We start from the raw sequence: 20,985 nt of genomic DNA, 5'->3' as shown, positions 1-20,985 counted from the left end.
CATAAATTTCCCCCTTTCCTTGTCTGCCTCCAGCTTCATGATATCAGAAGGAATTGCTTCCACCATATCAAATAAGGCATGATCTGCTGACTAAGAAGAACTGAGAACAGACTAGCCAAGAGAAGATTATTCTCAATTCAGACTACGTGGCAGCTTTAAAAAGGTAGAGGATTTAAAATAAATTTAAAAAAAAAAACACATCTTAAATCAAAGTGTTGCTGTGTGACAGAGTTAGAGAGAGGATTTTTCCTGAAATAAGTGTCCATGTTTCTAGCTGGTTTTTCCATACGGAATGTCAACAACATGTTTTCTTCATCCTATAACTGGGCACTGGGAGAATGAACAAGACTACTGATGCCAACCAGTTTTAGAGTTCCCAGTTTGGGTGTAAGCTTAGTTTTCTGCTGCCCCACTTAAAGATGCACCTGCTTTTGGTCTACCCTGATCAATATGAAAAAGCAGGGAAGGCATGACCCAGAACTCTGCCTGATGCCTTCTCATGTCCACCATCTCTGCACTATAAGAAAAAAAAAACCCAAACCTTCACCCTGCTCCTCACAGGCTGCTGTCAAACCTGGAAGTGCAGGGCTTCCAGTTTTATTTACAGAGAGTGCACACATGCTCACACAGTCCCTGTACATAAAAGTAAAGTCCCACACTTCTAGGTTTGACCACAGCTTGTGAAGAACACGGTAAGGAGGAAAATGTTCTGCTTTTGAGCAGGAAGTAGATCAATGCAGCTTGCATCTATGGTAGGTTCAAGGGGGGAAGCGGTTGCAGCAGACCTGGATCTACCATCCCCAGACTCCTTGCAATCTGCTGTTGATGCAACTCACATCAAGTGGCCCCATGGATGGATGAAGTGAAGATAAAACTAGGAAGAGGAAGCAAGCAAAGGTTGCTTCCAGCTTAGCAGAAGAAGACTTTCTGTTTCAAGAGCCTAACAGGAAGATCTGGAACAAGGGCTGAAAATGAGTCCACCTTGTAAGCTGGGGAAGTTCCAAGTTCCAGCATTTCACAAGGGGAGTCCTATCCTGTTCCCTAAGCCATCTCCAGCTCCGACCCTAGCTTCTGGGGTGAGCAAAGGTGTGAGAAGCCTTGATGTAAATCCCCCTCTTTGGGAATAAAAAGACTGTATTTCAACTTTTACAGCTGGGCTAGCATTCTGCTTCACCAGAATACCCACACTTCTGGGTTCACTGCCTCTCTGAAGTTTTCAGGCTAAGCAGAGCAGTTTAGGTGGCTAGAATGTTTAACGTCCTCTTCGGGGAATGTGTGCGACGAGCACAGACGATGGACTGTTCCACAGTTTCAGAATTACCACATCAGAGCGAAGATCCTGGTATCTCCTTTAAGAAGAAGCAGGGCTCTTCCCACATTATCTAGGCATGAGGTGGCCACAGGAACAGCCTACACACAATATCGGCCCATAAAGAGCTGGTTGCACACATCTGCCACCATGTGCAACATTTAGCTATCAGGATACATTTTGAACTATTTCACATGTTCCATTCAGGCTCCTACACAGTTGGAAGTATTTTTCTAGGCCTGGTTACATACATTTTAACCTCATTACATGTACCAATTAGGAAGCTCCTTTGGAGGAAAAGGAGCAAATTTCAAATAGGACTTCTTTCAAAAAAATGGATGCATATCATTTGTTTGCCCAGACATTCTGAACAAGGGATTATGGACTATATTTGCACACGCAAATGATTTACTGTCAGCGCTGCTATCTGATTTGTCCTTGAAGAAGAATGAATATTGTTTATCTTGGGAAACCTCCAATCCAACATTCATTTCTTCTTATCTTGCATCTAAGGCCCCAGCACGCTCCACAGGTCAGTCTCCCCTCCTGACAAACTTCACTTGCCAGAGGAGAGGAGATAGTCGTGTGCTGGGGAGAAAATGTTGGAACCTCCTCCAAAACTCAATGTGTACATTTTTCCTACCTGACTCATGCATTCCGATGCCTGACATTGAAGAGTACCACTATACCTCTAACAGTTACGGGACAAGACATTCCACGCATATTGCTTCTCCCTAATGGGGGAGAAGACTGATCCAAAGCTGGTTTGCTCTTTTATCACACAGCTATTGAAGGCACAGGAATATTCCCGCAACCTTCCCCTCTTTGGCCCTCAGTCATCACATCTCTGTGGTCTCCCACCTGTCTAGGACAGCGTTTCTCAAGGTTTGTCCTCTGCCATACCACTTCACTTGATCCACCTTTTTGAAGTACCACCAGAAGTAACTGGTAATGATATCATCACCAGTTACTTCTGGGTTGGGTAGCCAGATACGATGCAACAAACACCAGTAAGAGGCTCAGGGTGGACAGGAAGACTTTCTTGAGCTTGGAAAAGCATGCTTTGGAGCTCTGCCCACTGAGTCAAGCCTGTTTGTTGTGTCATATTCCTGGTTTCGCTGCCAGGTCACAGGGATCCAGAAGTCCCACAAGCACCACCAGATACCACCTCAAGTACCACTGATAGTACCCATACCACTGGTTGAGAAACACTGGTCTAGAACCCTGTCATCAGACAGACACCCCTCTCACCGTTCAGGCCTTGTGGTGTACCTCTTAAAACCCCAACATAGGCTTCCCTTCTCCTTCCCAGCATTAACTCTGTATCTTTAAAGCTCTCCATGGTTGTGCCCCCAGCTTCTCTCTCAATCCTTTTCACCCCCAATGGGCTCCTTTCAGTGACCCTTCTATCTCTATGATTTCAACCACTGCAAAAGGTTCTTGCTCCCCCAAATCCCTCTGGTGCAAGCTCTCTTGCTGACCCTTAACGCTGGGATTCTCACCTCTCTTTACATTCCTTCAAACCTCTCCTCCAAATCCACATTATCCATGTAGCCACTGGCTGAATAGCTAGCCCTTATCTCAAACAAAATGAAGCCTGAGCACCTGTCACTGGACTTGCTCATATTCCTCCCTTGCTATCTCTCTGCACCCTCTTCCTATCCTCCTCTCCCTTTGTCTCCCCCTCTGACAAAATTTTGATTGCAAATTCTTTGGAGCAAAGAACTGTACTTATTGCAACTCCTTGAAAGCATCATGTGTACTGGTGACTCTTCCATAGGTATTGAGTATATAAAGTATACATGATCTTTCTGGAATAAGAACCATGCTATGCTTCTTCAAAAACACTTGGGCTCCAAGCTAAGCGGAAATCCCCATGGCCCCAGCGCACTGAAACACATATACAAACCCATCTCTTTATTTGCCACTTCAAAAGGCAGAAGGGTAGCTTTTGAAATCTCTTCCCATTAAAGGAACAGGAAGAGACATCTGACCAGGTGGGCCTACCAAATAAGTAACTTCCACCCAAGGGCTGCCGTTAATGAGAAGGAGAAAGAGTACGGCTATGTTTCCTGTCTTCAATCAGTGAATAAAGGTTTAATAAGCAGCTTGATGCTGAACAGAAATATAATTAAAAGGTAGAATGCAGGTGTCACAACAAGTTAATGGGAACTTCTGACTGGGAAGAGATGCACACTGCTGCCGCAATTTCCAACTTTTCAGGCAGGAAGTATAGTTTTCTTTTTTTTAATGAAGTGAAAAATTGGTCTTGGGATAGTGAACAAGCCTAACGACAGGTCCACCTTGAACATTTTCAAAGCTGCAGAAGTATTTTTACGTGGCCGGCTCCTTTAATTCAAAACTTCCCATCAGAAGAAGCAGTTCTTGAGTTTTGAAGTTGGAGTCTCCAAGACGAAGGCTTGTACCTGAGGCTGTTTTAGAATCAGCATTGCCTGCCTAGATTCTTCATTACCTGCTCTCTGATCAACCTGTATCTTTGTAAACGTCATAAGGACAGGAGATGCTTGATACAGAATAGCCACCAAAAACAACAGGCCTGCACTGAATTCATCTCCTCTGTAACAGGAAAACTCCATGTTGGAGGTAGGCAGCAATTTTCAATGCTTTCCCTCTCACTGCACACTGACCTCTATGGTCTTCTCAATGGTCTTCACCTCTTTTGATATCTCTTCTGGCTTCTCGGAGTCTCTTCCGGGTTCTGCAGCTCTGTTAATGTAATGTAATGACAAATTGTCTATCCCTCTTCTTTTGCAGAGGAAGGGAGAGAGACAATTCGTTACTACAGAGAGTTCCCCTAGAAACAGAACCACAGAACTCAGAAGAGTTTTTCCGTGATTTTCAACCACTGTACTCCACATGGCACACCTGCAAACCTTTCCTGACAAACCAGTGTGCCATGGCACATGGGTTGAAAATTCGTGCATTAGAGCTTGTGTTTCTCCTGTTTCATATCACTGACTGGGGCCAGGTCAGTAAGGATGGAAAAACAGCAAAGTCTGCCCAAGTGCTACAGGGCGAGTGAGTAGGAGTGCTCAACATGGGGCTGTTGGTTTGAGAGGCAGCCCCACAGAGATGCACTTTGTCTTCTGTGCTCTCATCCAAAATGAAACTGACTCAGCAAAAAAGCTACTCTACAACTTCCCACAGGGGATTTGGGAAATTTGGGAGAACACAATACAAAATCTAGCTCTGTAGCCCGGAAAGCACATTTTCACATTTAGATGTTATGAGGGAGTACATTTTCATCATCTCACATCACTCTTCAAGCAATAAAACTGTCAGATTTCCAGCATCCAATTTGCAATGCAAAGCTGTAACCTCTCCGATAAGCTTGTCAGACAGCTTTAAGACAATCCCTCGCTGGTTCTCAGCCTCAACTTCCTCTCAGTAAAAATAGGTAACACAGGGCCCAATCCTATCCAACTTTCCAGGGCCGATGCAGCCGCAATTCAGCCTCGAGGTAACAGAACAAATGTTCCCATACCTTCAATAGGCCTCTGTGACTGCCCCCACCACCACCACGGGATGCAGTGCACACCCCGTTGGCACAGCCGGAAGGTTAGATGGGATTGGGCCCACAGTCACCTGCCTCACAAGTGATAGCAAGGAATAGAGAAGAGATTGAAGGACTAAAAACATATAGATTAGGTCAGTGGTTTTCAAACATTTTGCACCAGGAACCACTTTTCAGAATGACAATCTGTTAGAACCCACTGGAAGTGATGTCATTAACCTGGAGATGATGTCATGGCTGGAAGTGACATCATCAATTTAGGTTTCAAATTTAAGCTGCGATCAGCCAAAGGTTCCATTACACAGTGCGCTCATGCTGTTATTTTGCATACTTCGGAATCCAAACATTCCAGCTCAGAAGACAAAACAGAACGCAGGGTTGGATTCTCCTCCAACCATACAGCCCTCCCCACTTTCCAGAGTCCCATCTTCCCACCTATTCAATGCAAAACACCATGCCTCTCTCCTACTGGAAGCCTGTCCTGCTCAGTAGCTCTGAACCCTGTATTTTCAGTTCTGTATTTTCCTTGGCAGCTGAGCTAGGCACTATGCGACCCTCCTGAAATTGGCTCGTGACCCACCTAGTGGATTCTGACCCACAGTTTGAGAAACGCTGGATTAGGTAGTAGGGCACACACCAGCTTCATCCCATATGTCCAATTAATGGTGGTGGTGGTTGGCAACCTTCAGTCTCGAAAGACTATGGTATAAGCCTACAGCACCCGGTATTCTCCGGCGGTCTCCCATCCAAGTACTAACCAGGCCTGACCCTGCTTAGCTTCCGAGATCAGACGAGATCAGGCATGTGCAGGGTAACAGTTGCTACAAGCAACCAAATCACTAGTTTAGTGGCTGAGTAGATGCGGCAACATTTTGTTGCAGGCCTTGTTGATCGTTTATTGCACAAAATCAAGAGAATGCATCCAAAACATTTCAGTGCACCGAAATGTTATTTAAATCAATGGAATTTAAAATGTTTTGCTGTACACTTAGATTCCATTAACGGAATACACTGGGTGGGTGGGTGCCTGCTTGCCACTAGAGATTTCAGTTAGGTATACAGTACTGTACATGCTCCAGCTCTCTGGTAAATGGTTAGGGAAACCATCCCTAGGTCTGTTTACTGTAAAGATTTCAAGTGTTGGTTTAAAAATAAAAGGCAACTTGAGAAGCCACATTCCCCGTCACCTTTTAACCCCTTTGGGTTGCAGTCAAACCATTTTTGACATTTCTACAATGGCTGGCAGAGGATGATTTAATGTTTTACTAACTAATTAGCTGGTCTGCATGTGGCATCTGTTGGGGGGGGTATCTCCTTAACAGCTGGCCCTGAAAGTGATCCAGACCTTTGAAATATGACAAGGTGCATGGTGCCAAGAAGGTTAATTACAAACCCTTATTTTAACCTTCTTTTGGCTTTGACACATAGTTAAGCAAAGTGCCCTATGCAAAAAGGGTAAGTCATCTACTTAAACAAGCCCAGTATATTATGTGGACAGTTTTGGAATGAACTTTGATGAGTCCATATTAACTCAAGCAAAATCAACTCAAGATTCATGGGAAATTTATTATTTCAAACACTCCTATGCCCAGCGGCACAGCTAGAGGAGTGCAAAGCACAGAATTTTGCATGGAGCCACACCACAGTGTGCAAGAGGCCCCTTGCCCTATGAAGAGGACTTCCCCTATGCGACTGGAGGCACAGGACTGGCAAGTCGTGGTTTGCAATGGGCCAGCAAACCAGAATCAGGAAATATGGTTTGAAACAGGTTTGTAAGCCCTGTGGCCTTTGCTAGCTATATAACTTGCAGCCCAATTCTATGGTGCCTTTACACAACAGCAGATCTTGCTATCCACTATCTCAGTGTTCGTCTACCTGTGGGTCAGGACCCCAATGGGGTAGCAAAGTCTCATTTTGGGATTGTGGCAAACTTTCAAAGCCTGTGCAAGGGAGGGCTTGGATTCAATCCAGTAATGGTCCTGCCTTATCAAACCTGAGTTCTTAATGTAATCCTAAACAGCCTCTTCTCACTGTCTTGTCTTTACACTCTCACATAACACCAGGGGACATCCACTAAAATTGAGTGTTGGGAGAGTTAGAACAGACAAAAGAAAATATTTCTTTACTCAGCATGTGGTTGGTCTGTGGAACTCCTTGCCACAGGATGTGGTGATGGCGTCTGGCCTGGACGCCTTTAAAAGGGGATTGGACAAGTTTCTGGAGGAAAAATCCATTACGGGTTACAAGCCATGGTGCGTATGTGCAACCTCCTGATTTTAGAAATGGGCTATGACAGAATGCCAGATGCAAGGGAGGGCACCAGGATGAGGTCTCTTGTTATCTGGTGTGCTCCCTGGGGCATTTGGTGGGCCGCTGTGGGATACAGGAAGCTGGACTAGATGGGCCTATGGCCTGATCCAGTGGGGCTGTTCTTATGTCCCACAGCTCCTAAATCCAGCCCTATTCAGGCTGCTACCTGTAAGATTGTTGTGAAGACACAAGAGGTAGGGGGAAATCAGCAGGGTGGAAGCAGGGGTGGGTGGAGATAGGGGCGGTTCATGTTCTAGGAGGGGGACTGGTTTGGTGGTGGGTCCTAAGTTTCTTTCTTTCTTTGGGTCTCGGCACAAAAAAGGTTGAAGACCACTAGACCATCACAAAGGCAACAGCGGCACCTCAAATAGCCTGCTGCTGTCCAGCACATTGAAGCTCCCAGCGCAAATGGCAAAAATGTCTGTCTCCCTGAGGCATTTGGTGGGCCGCTGTGAGATACAGGAAGCTGGACTAGATGGACCTGTGGCCTGATCCAGTGGGGCTGTTCTTATGTTCTTAACTACAATTCCCAGGAAGCCTTGCAGGTCTCTTGTTATCTGGTGTGCTCCCTGGGGCATTGGGTCGGCCGCTGTGAGATACAGGAAGCTGGACTAGATGGACCTGTGGCCTGATCCAGTGGGGCTTTTCTTATGTTCTTAACTACAATTCCCAGGAGGCCTTGCAGGTCTCTTGTTATCTGGTGTGCTCCCTGGGGCATTGGGTGGGCCGCTGTGAGATACAGGAAGCTGGACTAGATGGGCCTATGGCCTGATCCAGTGGGGCTTTTCTTATGTTCTTAACTACAATTCCCAGGAGGCCTTGCAGGTCTCTTGTTATCTGGTGTGCTCCCTGGGGCATTTGGTGGGCCGCTGTGAGATACAGGAAGCTGGACTAGATGGGCCTATGGCCTGATCCAGTGGGGCTGTTCTTATGAAATATCCAGGCCTCTCACTGGCAGAGCAGCTCGAAGACTCCACACGTACTGGAGCCTTCCCCATTAACTCTGTTGTTCTTCTTTTTGTATAATTCTGTTCTGCCTCCTAAGCCCAGCAGCCGCCATCACTGCCTGGGGGTCTGGAATAAACTCCAGAGTGTTCTCTCTGCACCGTGAGCTGGATCACTACCAAGCCCACTGATTCTTAAGAGTCAAGACAAAAAGATTTCAGAAGAAAGAAAATTGCTTCCTTTCCCCCCCTTCCGATTTCCCCCCCTTCCTTTAATGATCACCACGCTATAGACTTCCAGAGGCTTTTCTGATGAGATTTCGGCCTCCTTGTGTTTCAATTGCTGGTTTATTGAAAATGTCTTCTGCAAGGTGACCTTGGCAACACAAGCTACCCAGCAAAGCCGGCTCTATAAAATCTGCCGCTTGCAGAGCAAAGAGGCACCAGGGAGTTCTCCATGCCCTTCCTTGCTTCCACAGATTCCTTTTTCATGGATGTTGTCACAAGGTCATTTGCAAATGGAGCAAGTAGCACTCATCGCTCACAAAACACCCCCAGCGGGGTCCGTGAGCATGGAACGAGATGTCCACCTGGGTCCACAGCACTAAGCTTCGCTTCCAAAGAGTGTGAACACTCAGGCGGCTTCCGCCAGAGAGCAGGAAGGATCAAATCAGATCCACAAGCAATGGTCCTCTTTTCATATTTAAGTGGACTTGCCTGATCCGCGGATGCCACGGATGTGCGGTCCGCCTTTAAAAAAGGATTTTAAAAAGTCAAAGTAAGTCGGAAAATAGCCTTAGTGCCACAAAACCACACCATTTCCAGCCACTTCCATTGGTGCAAGCCAGGGTTGAGGGAGGGGTCACGTGAACCAGAAGTGCCTCCCGGAGTGCCCTGCAAACAACCCGGTTTTGCAGCATTATGGTAGGAAAGGCTGTTTTCCAACTTATTTTGACTTTTAAAAACACTTTTAAAAGCAGACACCAGTATCCACGGGGGGGGGGGGGGGGTTGGAACCGAACCTTCGTGAATGCCGAGGGCCAACTGTATAAATAAGTATTGCTACATAGGTGTAGGATGTTTATAGCACATGTACTCAGGGTCAAACTACATACAACAAGAAATGTGCTATTTCTTTTATTTAAAAAACAATAGCTGCAGGGGACCATGTTTATACTGGGGCCATTGTACAGGGGAGGAAAGGTTAACCCTTCATACCTTCATACCTCTTTCCTGATGAAAATTGCTTCCTCCTCCCCATCAAGGCTGCTATTTGGCAGTTATCTGCTAGAGCCACAACGCCAAGTTGCGAGTCTAGTCCCGAGTCTCCACCCCTTGACTTGAGTTTTACAAAGAGTCTTAACAGGAGGCCGCCACAAATTCATCCAGAGGCATTTTTAGAGTCATTTTGACTCGAGTTTGAGACTTTCCAAAAAGCCAATCAAGCCATGAATCAGGCCTGGCTCTGCAAAAAAACAGAGGTGCTGATGGGGGGGTGTCAGAGCTCTCATTTAACACTGCCCAGATGTTCCCATCCCATCTGACGTCAGTGAGATGGTGGTCCTTCGCTTCAAATGAGCCATAAGTTTGGAAGGGGTTCCTCTTCTATTGCAAGGAAATGCCTCCCCCCTGCTTTGCTTGCCTCCTTAGCCCCCTCAGGGCAGAGACCTCCTTGTTTTGCTTATTCAAGTCTGCAAAATTTGGGCATTGATGCCACTGTGCAAATAATATCCGTTTCTCACAAGGAAACAGATACCCAAAGAAACTCCTTCAAAACTCAGGAGGCTTTCCTTGCTACCCTACGAATATTACCTCCCACCCTCTGAAATTAAGGGACAGTCTTGCCGAGCAAACACCTTCTTACAAAGGAGCAGAGCATGGGAAAATGTGGCGTCAAGGAAGCGTGTGGGGATGGAGATAACAGTGTAAGACGAATGGCTTTGAATCCTCCACCCGCTGCCTCTACAAGCCTGACACAGCACAGCAAGCATTGAAGGAAAAGAGCAGACTTTGTTGGATTGGTTGATTTCTTTTTTTCCAGAAAGCGGAGCGTAGCAGAAGCCCCAAAGCGGCAGTTCTCTCATTAAGAGAGCCGTGCGTTGTGTGCTGCCTCCCAAGTCTCACCTGGGGCAAAGATGTGAGTCTCCATCGGAATAGCAGAAGCTATTCACTGCTCCCTCTCACATCTTTTGGCACAGCCGAAAGACAACTTGTGGTACATTCAGAGACCTCAAACCGCAAACGCAGGAAGGTTATGCTGGATGGATTTCTGTGCAGACCCCCAGAGTGGTTGCCCGAGTCAATCCTGAGAACCTGGGGCATTTGGTGGGCCGCTGTGAGATACAGGAAGCTGGACTAGATGGGCCTATGGCCTGATCCAGTGGGGCTGTTCTTAGGTTCTTAACCTACTGAGAACTTCACTGCGAGAGAGTGGCAACAGGATGCAGTTATCATGTCGTCTCATGTGCTCCCAGAGGCATCTGATGGACCACTGTGAGATACAGGAAGTTGGTCTACATGGGCTCTTGGCCTAATCCAGCAGGGCTCTTCTTATGTTCTTATTCCTAGCATAAGAGATGATAGGTATTCAGCAAGCACAGAAGCCAGACTCTTTGACCTCCAAGTCCAGTCTTCTAATTCTCTATTGGGTCTGGTTAATCACTCCCAAAGGGAGAGGAAAAGCACCTTGTATGTGACTCAGAAGCTGAACTCTGATCCTGAAGCTTAGACCTGGATCCACCCTTGTTAAACCTTGAAATGCTAATGGTCAAGCTAGACATGCACACAAACACACTTTGAAAAGGTGTGCTTCCAGCTAGAGGAAACAGGAGTGCTTCCATCCAAACAAATGAAAGGGTCCAAGGAAGAACAAAATGGGCCATGATGGAAAGGATCCAAATTAAATCTGCATAAAGCCTTCTGCTTCCCACAGATCTTATAAACTGCCAACTTTGAGGCTTTCCCATCATGTCCAATTTTGTCCATCGTCCATCCCCCCCCCCCACATTTTTTTGCTTAACATCCAGCCTAAGAGTTCTGAAGAACACAGAAGTTTGTTCCCCACTATATGATATTTTAGTCGGCCCCGAAATAAAGGCATTAACTTACTCTGGATGTGAATGTATTTTAACGGACCAAAATGGTGGTCGACAGTTATTCTACAAATTGATGGTAATCCTTAAAATTACAGAGAAGTTACTTTAAAAATAAAGATGATTAAAGATCATCAGCAGTAGTCGTCTAAATTTTAATGATAATACTGATTCCTCCTGGCCAATTGTCTTAGATCGGTAGTTCCTGAATTGGTGAGTTGCAACCCACCAGCCAGGGAAGCATTTGTCCCTGCCCCTTTTAGGGACGGGGAGGGGGTAAGGCAGCAATGCCATCCCCAGGATGGCACTGCAGCCAGGGATGGGGGAGGGTTTCACTTACCAGCCTCCAGTGCCGGGGTCTGGGGGGGGGATCTCATGACAAAAACGAGAAGTGCCCTTTTCCCCCTTTGTTTACAAGTTTGGAAGTGGAGGAAGCTCTGCAAAGGGCTCCCTGGACCCCCCAGGACTCCGGCATTGGAAGCTGATAAGTGAAAAATCTCTTCCCATCCCTGGCAGCAGCACCATCCTGGGGATCACGTTGCTGCCATGGCCCAATCCTATCCTCCCCTCCCCATCAGTGCAGCCACACCAAAAAGGCGAGAGCTGTATCCAGTGGGGACCACATTGTGGGAGGCTTCAGAGGGAAAAGGCATTTTAAATCCCCCCCCCCGCACCTTGCAATGGGTCTTCTTGGACCTGTACCAGCTCTTTAACTGGCGCAAGTCCACAGAGAGAAAGGAGGCAGGGAGGCTGCAGAAAAACAACAACAACATTTATATACCGCTTTTCAACACAAAGTTCACAAAGCGGTTTACAAAGAAAATCAAATATCAAAAGGCTCCCTCTCCCAAAAGGGCTCACAATCTAAAAAGATGCAACAGCAGCAGACAGCCACTAGAAAAGACACTGCTGGGGTGAGGTGGGTCAGTTAGTCTCCCCCTGCTAAATAAAAGAGGAGCACCCACTTGAAAAAGCACCTCTTAACCAGTTAGCAGGGGTTACCCCAAAAAAGGGATAGGATCTGGTGCATGCCATTGCTGCTGGATCCACCCCTTCCTGCAGTCTCCCTGACCTGTTCTTCCCCCCCTTCTCAATCCATTATGCCCTCTGCCACCCACGCTGGCTCATCTGCCCCTGCATGGCAGCCAGTGCTGAAATGACACGTGCAGGAAAGCTCTAGCCTTCTCACCAGCAATCTAGCAGCACATGCTTTATGGCTGCTTTATGGCACCCAGCACTGGCAGAACTGTAGCTCTACCAGCACAGCAGCCCAATAGGATCCATCAGATCAGTGGCAAGTCAGACCAGTGGCATAGCTAGAGGGGGTGCAAGCACTACATCTTGCAGGGGGCGTCACTGTAGCGTGTGAATGCCTCCATTTTGCTCCCCCTGCCCAGAATGGCTCCAAAGGGGAGGGGAAGGAGCACACTGCAGATTGCAGAGAGGCTCCCTGCAAAACTTAGTGCTTTGCACTCCCTCTGGCTATGCCACTGAGTCAGACAAAAACTGGTTTTTAATTTTCTCAGAAAAATCATCCACCCTCCCAAGTAGGAGCCAATATAGAAGATACTAAATATAATGTGAAATGCATCTCTGTTTTTGCAGCTGTCAAAGCTAAATGCTGTTGCCTCCGTTAAGAGAACAGCACCTGGCTGATTCCGCCATGACTTATCGAGATAATATTTAATACGCAAACCATAAATAAAAACAGCTTATTGTAGCTACGGAAGGGCAAAAAGATTCAATTACCTTGATTACAATTAATTTTTTTTCAGATACCAGGGCAAGAATAACAGAGCTTAAGGGATGAGACCTACAAGAGCAGATGGATTAGGCCAGATGCTCACATGGCTTCATTTTCTGTAAAAAGATTTCCATTTTAAAATTGAAGCACTGAGTGCTGTGTCAGTGACACAAATACCCTTCTCTAGCCATATAGTCCAGAAACCCACCAACAGCACAGCAAAACTGTTAAGAAATATTTATCCACTAAGGCAGCCCCCAGTTATCCAAATGTCAAACAGTCCAATATTCCCAGTTGTCCAGATTTATTGTACGTCTGCCACGGAGTCCCATATTAGGACAAGCTGAAATAAATGGCTCTTTTATCTAGGCTCTATTATTTGGACAATTATCTGACTATAAATTATGGATGCCTTGAACAGTCATTACATTAATGCTCTGCTTGCGGGCTGCCTAGCGGCCTGTAGCCAGCCACAGTGAGGAACAGGATTCTGGGCTAGGATGGTCTGGCCCGGTGAGGGCTCTCCTTACATTCTTCTGAATACATCTTTCATCTCTGCCCAAGGAGTGGCCACAGGTGGTGCTTTTCTAAGCCAATCTGGACACAATGTAGTAATTCCATGACCTCTGGAAGCCCTCTTCAAAATGTGCTGGCAGGGGTCCCCTGGTTTGGATCTGGGGCACAGAAGGAGGAAGAGGGGTTTTAACCCGGGGGTGACAAACTCATTTCGTAGAGCGAGTGGAATAGCTTTCACGGCGCATGCTGAGGGCAGAAAGTGACATCATTAAGGAGGAAGCTATGCCATTAAGCCAGTGTTTCTCAAACTGTGGGTCAGGACCCACTAGGTGGGTCACGAGCCAATTTCAGGTGGGTCCCCATTCATTTCAATATTTCATTTTTAATATATCAGATTTGATACTGCCATGGTATGTGACTACATTTGGGAAAACGTTACAGATCTGTACTTTTAGCAGGTTTCTATGTATATGCTTTTAACAATGACAGTCAATGCAATTTACTCCTGGGTAAGTGTGGATAGGATTACAGCCTAAGATTGTTAAAAATTTTCCTGCTTGATGATGTCACTTCCGGTCCTGACATCACTTCCGGTGGGTCCTGACAGATTCTCATTCTAAAGAGTGGGTCCTGCTGCTAAAAAGTGTGAAAACCACTGCATTAAGCAGATGGAGGCCAGGAATAAGCACTTTGTTTGCCCATAGAAACTAATTAGCTGCAAATAACAAAAGAGAAAATGCCCAAAATGTGATATGGGAGAGGCAATTATGAAGCAGGCCGCCCTTTCAGCAGTGCAGCTTCTGCCGCAGTGGGCAGCAGCCGAAAGGTGGCTTGCAAAGTGACACCACGGGAGAAGCAGCGCTGCTGAAAGGGCAGCCCGCGTGGTAATTGAGCTCTCCCACTGCCTTGGCAGCCTCTTGGGTCAGCCTATTCCCCATAGCATTCTTTGCCTCCTGAGGCCTCCTTCCATCTCTCCCTCTCAGAGCCTCAGCAGAACCGGCGCTGCTGAAACAGTAGTACTGGCACAGCCCAATTATCATGGTGGGGCAAATAAAGAGCTTCTGGGGGCCACGTCCGGCCCATGGGCCTTATGTCTGATACCCCTGTTCTATCCTTTCCCCCAGGACTGTTCCAGGATATTCTGGCACCTGAGGCAATATGCCAAATGCTGTCTCTTTTCACAGCCTCTGGACTCTTTAGCCTCTTTCCTCTGCTCTACACTTCCTTTTGCATTCCAGCCCCCTTTCGTTTTTCTAGTTCAGAAAGTAGAGCAGTGGAGGTGCGTGGGCAGGCGGAGGTGGGCACTACCTGCTAAACGGCTGCCTCAAGCAGTTGTCTCAATAGGCCTCATAGGCGGACCAGTCCTGATCCCCCGACATTATGGGCCCAACTCAAAGCACTCCCTTAACATAGCTGGTAGCCTCAAAAGGGGAAAACTTGTGGACATAAAAACTGTGCCTTAAATTTTCCTCTCTGCAGCTAACAGCAGCTTTTGGGGAGGGGGAGATGATTTACAGTGGGGAAGAAGCCCAGGGACAAGGATTAAACTGCCCTCCCTACACCAGAGCTTTAATATACACACATCCCACACCCCACACACACCCCAGACTGTTGCTTTTTGGAAAAGAAAATCCACAGTTCCAATCAGAGACCTCCCATGCAGTAGCATAGCCAGAAGGGGGTGTGTGATAAGTATAGCAGCTGCCGTGATGTTGCTGTCGCTGCCCCAAATGGCTTCAAACATGAGCAGGAAGGGGCACCCTGCTGTACTTATGGTGCTGCTCCCCCCTCTGTCTACGCCAGGGGTGTCCAAACTTTTTGGCAGGAGGGCCACATCATCTCTCTGACACTGTGTTGGGGGCCGAATTAATTTACATTTCAAATTTGAATAAATTTACATAAATGAATATATTAGAGATGAAATTTATATGAATGAATGAAGGTCTTGCAATAGCTCAAGGCCTATATAAGTCCTTGCACAAAGCAAGGCTAGCCTTTCCTTCGCTGCCACTGCTGCATCACAGACGTGAAACAGCAAGCAATGGAGGGAACACTAATCCCACAGCTCATGCAAGAGGTCAAACAGTCATCTTCACACTGAGAGCAGTTGCATCAGGCCAGCGTGGGCTCCAGCAAGTCTCTGGAGGGCCAGATGCTCATTGGAGACTGGGGGCTCCCCGCGGGCCAGATTGTGAGTCCCTAAGGGCCACAAGTGGCCCCCGGGCCAGGGTTTGGGCACCCCTGGTCTACGCTACAGCTCCCATGTCACATCTAGTTTGGCCTTCACCACTGTACCATAAGCAAACATGAACACAAAGTGTGCCATTCTTTTATACCCGTAAGCTTTAAAAAACAAACAAACTCACATTTGGATCAGTAGGAGGAAAGCCCTTTTCTCTGCCTACACACAATCTCTCCCATGATTCAAGGGCTTGGCTTTGGTGTTTAAAAGTCTCTGCTCCTAGCTGACCAAGCTGTATTCCTGAAGAGCAAACAAATCCTGGCTGCTATAATTCACGATCCAGCATGAAATAGAGAAACAAGGTTGGATGGTTAATGACCAGCCATGAAAGAAGCATAAGATAAAACAGGGCAATAAATTCTAAATAAATGGAAAGCAAACTGCCTGAAAAACTCTGCTTGTTACCTTCTCACGTCTCAGGGGGGAAATTTCGCAAAACACTCTGCTTACCAGTTCTGCATCCGGTTCATCCTCACCTTTTTCAATTTGTGCCATGACAGAGCACTCAGAAGAAATGAGTGATGATTTCCACCAGCCTGGATGGCTGTAAATTGAGCCAGAAGCTTTTCAGGGCTTCTGCATTCCATGGTTCACCAGATTTTGGCTATAGGGACGCTAATGGCAGACCCAGAAGTACCATTATAGAATTCCAAATACTGTAAACCAGTGGTTCTCAAACTGTGGGTGGCGAGCCAATTTCAGGTGGGTCTCCATTCATTGCCATTTTTAAAAAATATATTAGACTTGATGCTACCATGGTATGACTGCATTTGGGGAAATGTTATAAACCTGTACTTTTAACAAGCTACTATGTATATCCTTTTAACAATGATAGTCAATGGGACTTACTCCTGGGTAAGTGTGGGTAGAATTGCAGCCTAGGTTCATTAAAAATTTTCCTACTTGATGACGTCGCCACCGGTCATGACATCACTTCTGGTGGGCCCTGACAGATTCTCATTCTAAAAAAGTGGATCCCATTGCTAAATGTGTGAGAACCACTGCTGTAAACTGTAGTATGTTGAGGCCAGAGAGATCTACAGACACCGACATCCAAGTCAGGCAGAATTCAAGGGTCAGAGCAATAAAGAGAGACCAGAGGGCCTAGAATCAAGCACAGGATCAAGATCATGCAACTGATCGGGTTCTAGATTAAAGTGGCAATCCATGGAAAGGCACAGCAATTGAGACTAGGCTCGGGAATCTGTGTGACTACTGTTGTGACAAGTTGCTCAAGCTGGAAGCAGCAATTATATGGATCCAGGCAGCCCCCTATTAGATCCCCAGATCACCTGGTACCAGCTGGACCACGGAGCTGCAGTACTTTCTCTGAGCATCATCTGGGCCACAAAGACCAGTAATTCCATCTGAGAGCTACTCTGGAGGCACAGGTTGTAAGACACCTGAGTCCTACCACCAAGTTCTCCGGTACAAGACTCCTGATACTTTGCACCCTGTAAACTTGTGGAGCGCACAGGTCTAGAAGGCTGGTCACTGGATTTCCTCAGTCTCTTATTGGCCTTCTGTTCTACTCTTGCCCCAACTGATGGAAGAAGTCAGACTGGGAAGAAACTACTGGCCTCTTCCCAAAAGTCTGCAACATGCTTCAAAAACCACAGTACTCAAGCAAATAATTAGCAAAAGAACATGAGAAACCAAAGAAATTTAATTATGGATTAATGGTTAAGGCTGCAATCCATTACACCAAAACCATTTCAGTGTGCTTCTGTGGTCCCTCTGAGTGATCATTTGGGAACTGAAAGCACATGGGGTTGGGCCAATAACATGGGGGGTTTGCACCAATTGTCACCTGGTCAGGAGGTGGACAGTCAGGAGAGAATGATCTAACCAGCTGTCCCTGCCCAAGTGGTCCAGGTATCCAGGCACCACTGCAGTAACATGGGAGGAAGCCACAGAGAACTAGCTTCTCTCTTGTGCTCCTGAGATCACTGAATGCCTTTCACACCCCAAGAAACTGAGGCTAAAATTAAGGTATTAAAAAAAAAATTAACATGTTGTTTGAAACTTCAGCCACCAAACCTTTCAGTGCTTATTGGGCTTCTTAGAATTGAATCATAAAAAGTCAGTCCTGAAACAGGTAGGGTCCGTTCTGTGGACAACGTGTGGAAGTTCGTAACCTGAAACATCATGCGCATTTCAAACTTTCTTCCTAGCCAAGTGACAGAAGGACTAGGGGACACTTCCATTTTCCTTAAGCAATGCGTTTCCTTTAGGGCAAGCGAGAAGCTGTGCATCTGAAATTCCATCCTATCACAAAGAGACCCAACCTATAAATGTGCTCAGCAGCCAACAAGCAGCCAACCTTGTAGAAATATCTGCGGGAAGCAAAGAATTAAAGAACTCTTTTGAGAGCCGCAGAATAAGCCTCTCCACTGAAAGACAGGAGTGCAGCAGAGTTCTGAATCCAGGGAGGGTACACAACTAGGACAACTCTCTTTAATGCCGTCCTCAGCTTGTTATGTTCATCCATTTACCTTTTCCTTCCTGCAAAATAGTAACAAGTTGAAAGCATGACAGCTTTTCTTTTTTCTTCCTGATGGGAGATGTACTGATGCTGCTTTCCAAAAATTACTCTGCTCGGAACTGCCCTTGGGCATAAAATAAATATTAGACAAGAAGAGCCTGAGGTTGAAACTCACGTGGTCTGAGAACTGCACATATCCATAGATTTACAGAGGGAATGGAACCTTGCTAAATGCATACAGCATTTTATATCCAACAATAGCCCAACTAAGATGTAGACTGTGGTGACTGCCCTGTGGATATCTATGTAAGTGAGAAGTTCTCAGATGAGGAACAGCCCAATCCTATGCATGTCTACTCAGAAGTAAGCCCTATTAGAGAGGAGGAGGAGGAGCCAACAGTGGATGAACAGACATGTCTCCAGGGGCTCCTGAGAGACAGTCTGTTTCCCCCCAAAAAACTACAGGTTTGAAGAGGATCTGAAGATCTTTATCAGGGGAGATAAGATCTTTCCACGGTGCAGGTACCAGAGATTTTGAAAGCCCGACCGGGGGGGGGGGGGGGCTTTCTTCACGGAAACCTAATCGTCAGGGATAGTATTGGGGGAGGTGCAGTGTCTGCAATCAAATTGCTGGCTCCGAGCTAAGATACCATATGGAAGAAAAAGCATGAAGCGTAAAGTTTAAGTTGGAAATTTAAGATAAGTATGTGTTTATTTTGTCCCCAGCTTTGATTGACTGATTTGGCTAAAAGCCCTGGAAACACTGAAGGCATTAATGAGAAACTTTTTAAGGATGTTGAAAGTGCTCTTTATCTTTGTAGTGGAATAAATCGGTCGTGGATTATAATTATAAATACAATTTGGTGTGTGGACTAAAATCCAGAATTACTTGGGGACATAATTTTTATTAGACTTGAAAGAGTTTTGTCTCCTTGAGACTGTTTCTTTTGTTTTGTTTTTCTCCATTAATCACACTGTTACCTGTAAAAAAAATTCAAAAAATGCCTAACTGAAAAAACGTGTGGTGGAAGTAAGGAGAATAATACGCTGTGGACATCTTGCAGATTAGAGAGAAATTGCAAGATGGAGCCAGATATTTGGACTCAAATGATCCTCAAAAATTTGGAAAAATTGCTCACAATGAGAAGATAGCAGTTGAGTTGGTCCTTGCAGATTCAAGCCAGTTTAAAGAATCTCTCTCAACAGATAGATGTGTGCAAGGAGCAATTGGAAGATGTGAAGAAAACAGAAGATAAACAGAAGGAGAAAGCGGAAAAGATGAGGGATAAAATCATCATCAGAAGAGTGGATACAGAAATTAGAAGAGTGAAAAATCAACAGGAACTAGAGGGGACGCTGATGGAGATTGAAATAGAGAAGATGGACAGAGTAACATGGGTGCACAAAATACAAAATTTATTGGAACAAGAAGAAAACATATTCCAGTTAATTGGAAAAATGAACATACATTATACAAGAAAGTGTGGGCTTATTGGATTCTGTTATGGAGATAAATTATTAAAGATATTACAGGAGAAAAAAATGGAAAGAAAAAGAAAAAGAAACCTGAGGGTTAAAGAAAGTTGGAGGATTTTATTTAGTTAATAACTGGTTTAAATTTACTTAAAAATAAATATATACGAAATTGATATATAAGAATGAATTAGAAAAAATAGCTGGAAATGTTAGCATGTGGATGAATTGTTTTATAGGTGGTTATTATGTTAAAAAAAAACATAATACCCCTGGGGCTGGGGATAAGAATAGGCCCTCAGTTTGGCTGTACTTGTCGTAAGAGGCAACTAAACAGCTACCGGGTAGATGGGACTCGTCAGCCTGGGAAGGCAGCTCATCTGAGAGAAGGAAAACTCTGATCCCAAACCTCCACTGCCTTGTGGCTACATCCAGTTATGGAAAAGGCTTCAGGAGTCAACCTCGAGGCAAAATCCGGAGCCGGAGTCCCTGAGGCAGTTCATGGCTGAACACAGTCACGTTCTGGCAACTCCTGCGACGCCGCTGGAACCAACCGTATTGGCCTCTGCCTTTCCATTGGACCATTTCAGCGACGTGGAGAGGGGGGATTTGCTGCATGGATAACAGCCTATCCTCCATACCTACTTTACCCAGGCTTCGCGCACTGGAGAGGACATTCTGTTCCAGAACTACCATTCAGAGCGTGACACCATAGTCTTCCGAGACTGAAGGATGCCAACAAATTATGTTAAAGAAAAAAATGTAATTAGATTGGAGAATGGTAAAGAACATATTATAAGAGATTGTTGGTTTTATTATAATTTAGAAATTAGATTATTATTATTTGATATTAATGAGTAATTGAATTAGTTGAAATGATAAAAGTGAATATTTAGAAAAGATATTATAGGGAATTAGGAAAAATCTATTATATTTGATATAAGAAATATATAAATGAGTAGAAGAGTTAGAAGTAGATGGAAGAATTGTTTTATATGTTGTTATACTTTGGTAATTAGATGATTTTGTTTTAATATTAATGAGTAATTGAAGTAAGTTTATGTTTGATAGAAAGTGAAAATTTAGAAAATATAGTACAGGGCATTAGGGAAAATTTAGTATATATTATATAAATAAATGGATAAACTAATAAGAGGCAGAAGTAGATGAGTAGTAGATTAGGAGATATAGTATGATTAATGAGTAATGGTATATGGTATTTAGCACTCCTAAATGTATGTTATATGTTTGTATGTCTGTGTGTGCTAATAAATAAATAAATAAATAAATAAATAAATAAATAAAAGAAGTAAGCCCTATTAGAGTCAATGGGGC

The 20,985-nt window shown here is 45.3% G+C and overlaps 1 protein-coding gene and 1 pseudogene across 1 annotated transcript in view; both read right to left on the bottom strand.

The window, feature by feature from the left end:
* The window catches only part of FRAS1 (Fraser extracellular matrix complex subunit 1), a 279,843-nt gene that overhangs the window by 224,209 nt on the left and 34,649 nt on the right, over nucleotides 1–20,985 (bottom strand). The gene's annotated exons all lie outside the window — the stretch shown is intronic.
* LOC136656251 (5S ribosomal RNA) lies at nucleotides 5,554–5,673 on the bottom strand (annotated as a pseudogene).

This window comes from Tiliqua scincoides, chromosome 6, assembly GCF_035046505.1.
Source record: "Tiliqua scincoides isolate rTilSci1 chromosome 6, rTilSci1.hap2, whole genome shotgun sequence".
Classification (NCBI taxonomy): domain Eukaryota; kingdom Metazoa; phylum Chordata; class Lepidosauria; order Squamata; family Scincidae; genus Tiliqua; species Tiliqua scincoides.
The sequence above is the reverse complement of the archived record's forward strand: the minus strand, read 5'-3'. Positions and strand labels throughout refer to the sequence as shown.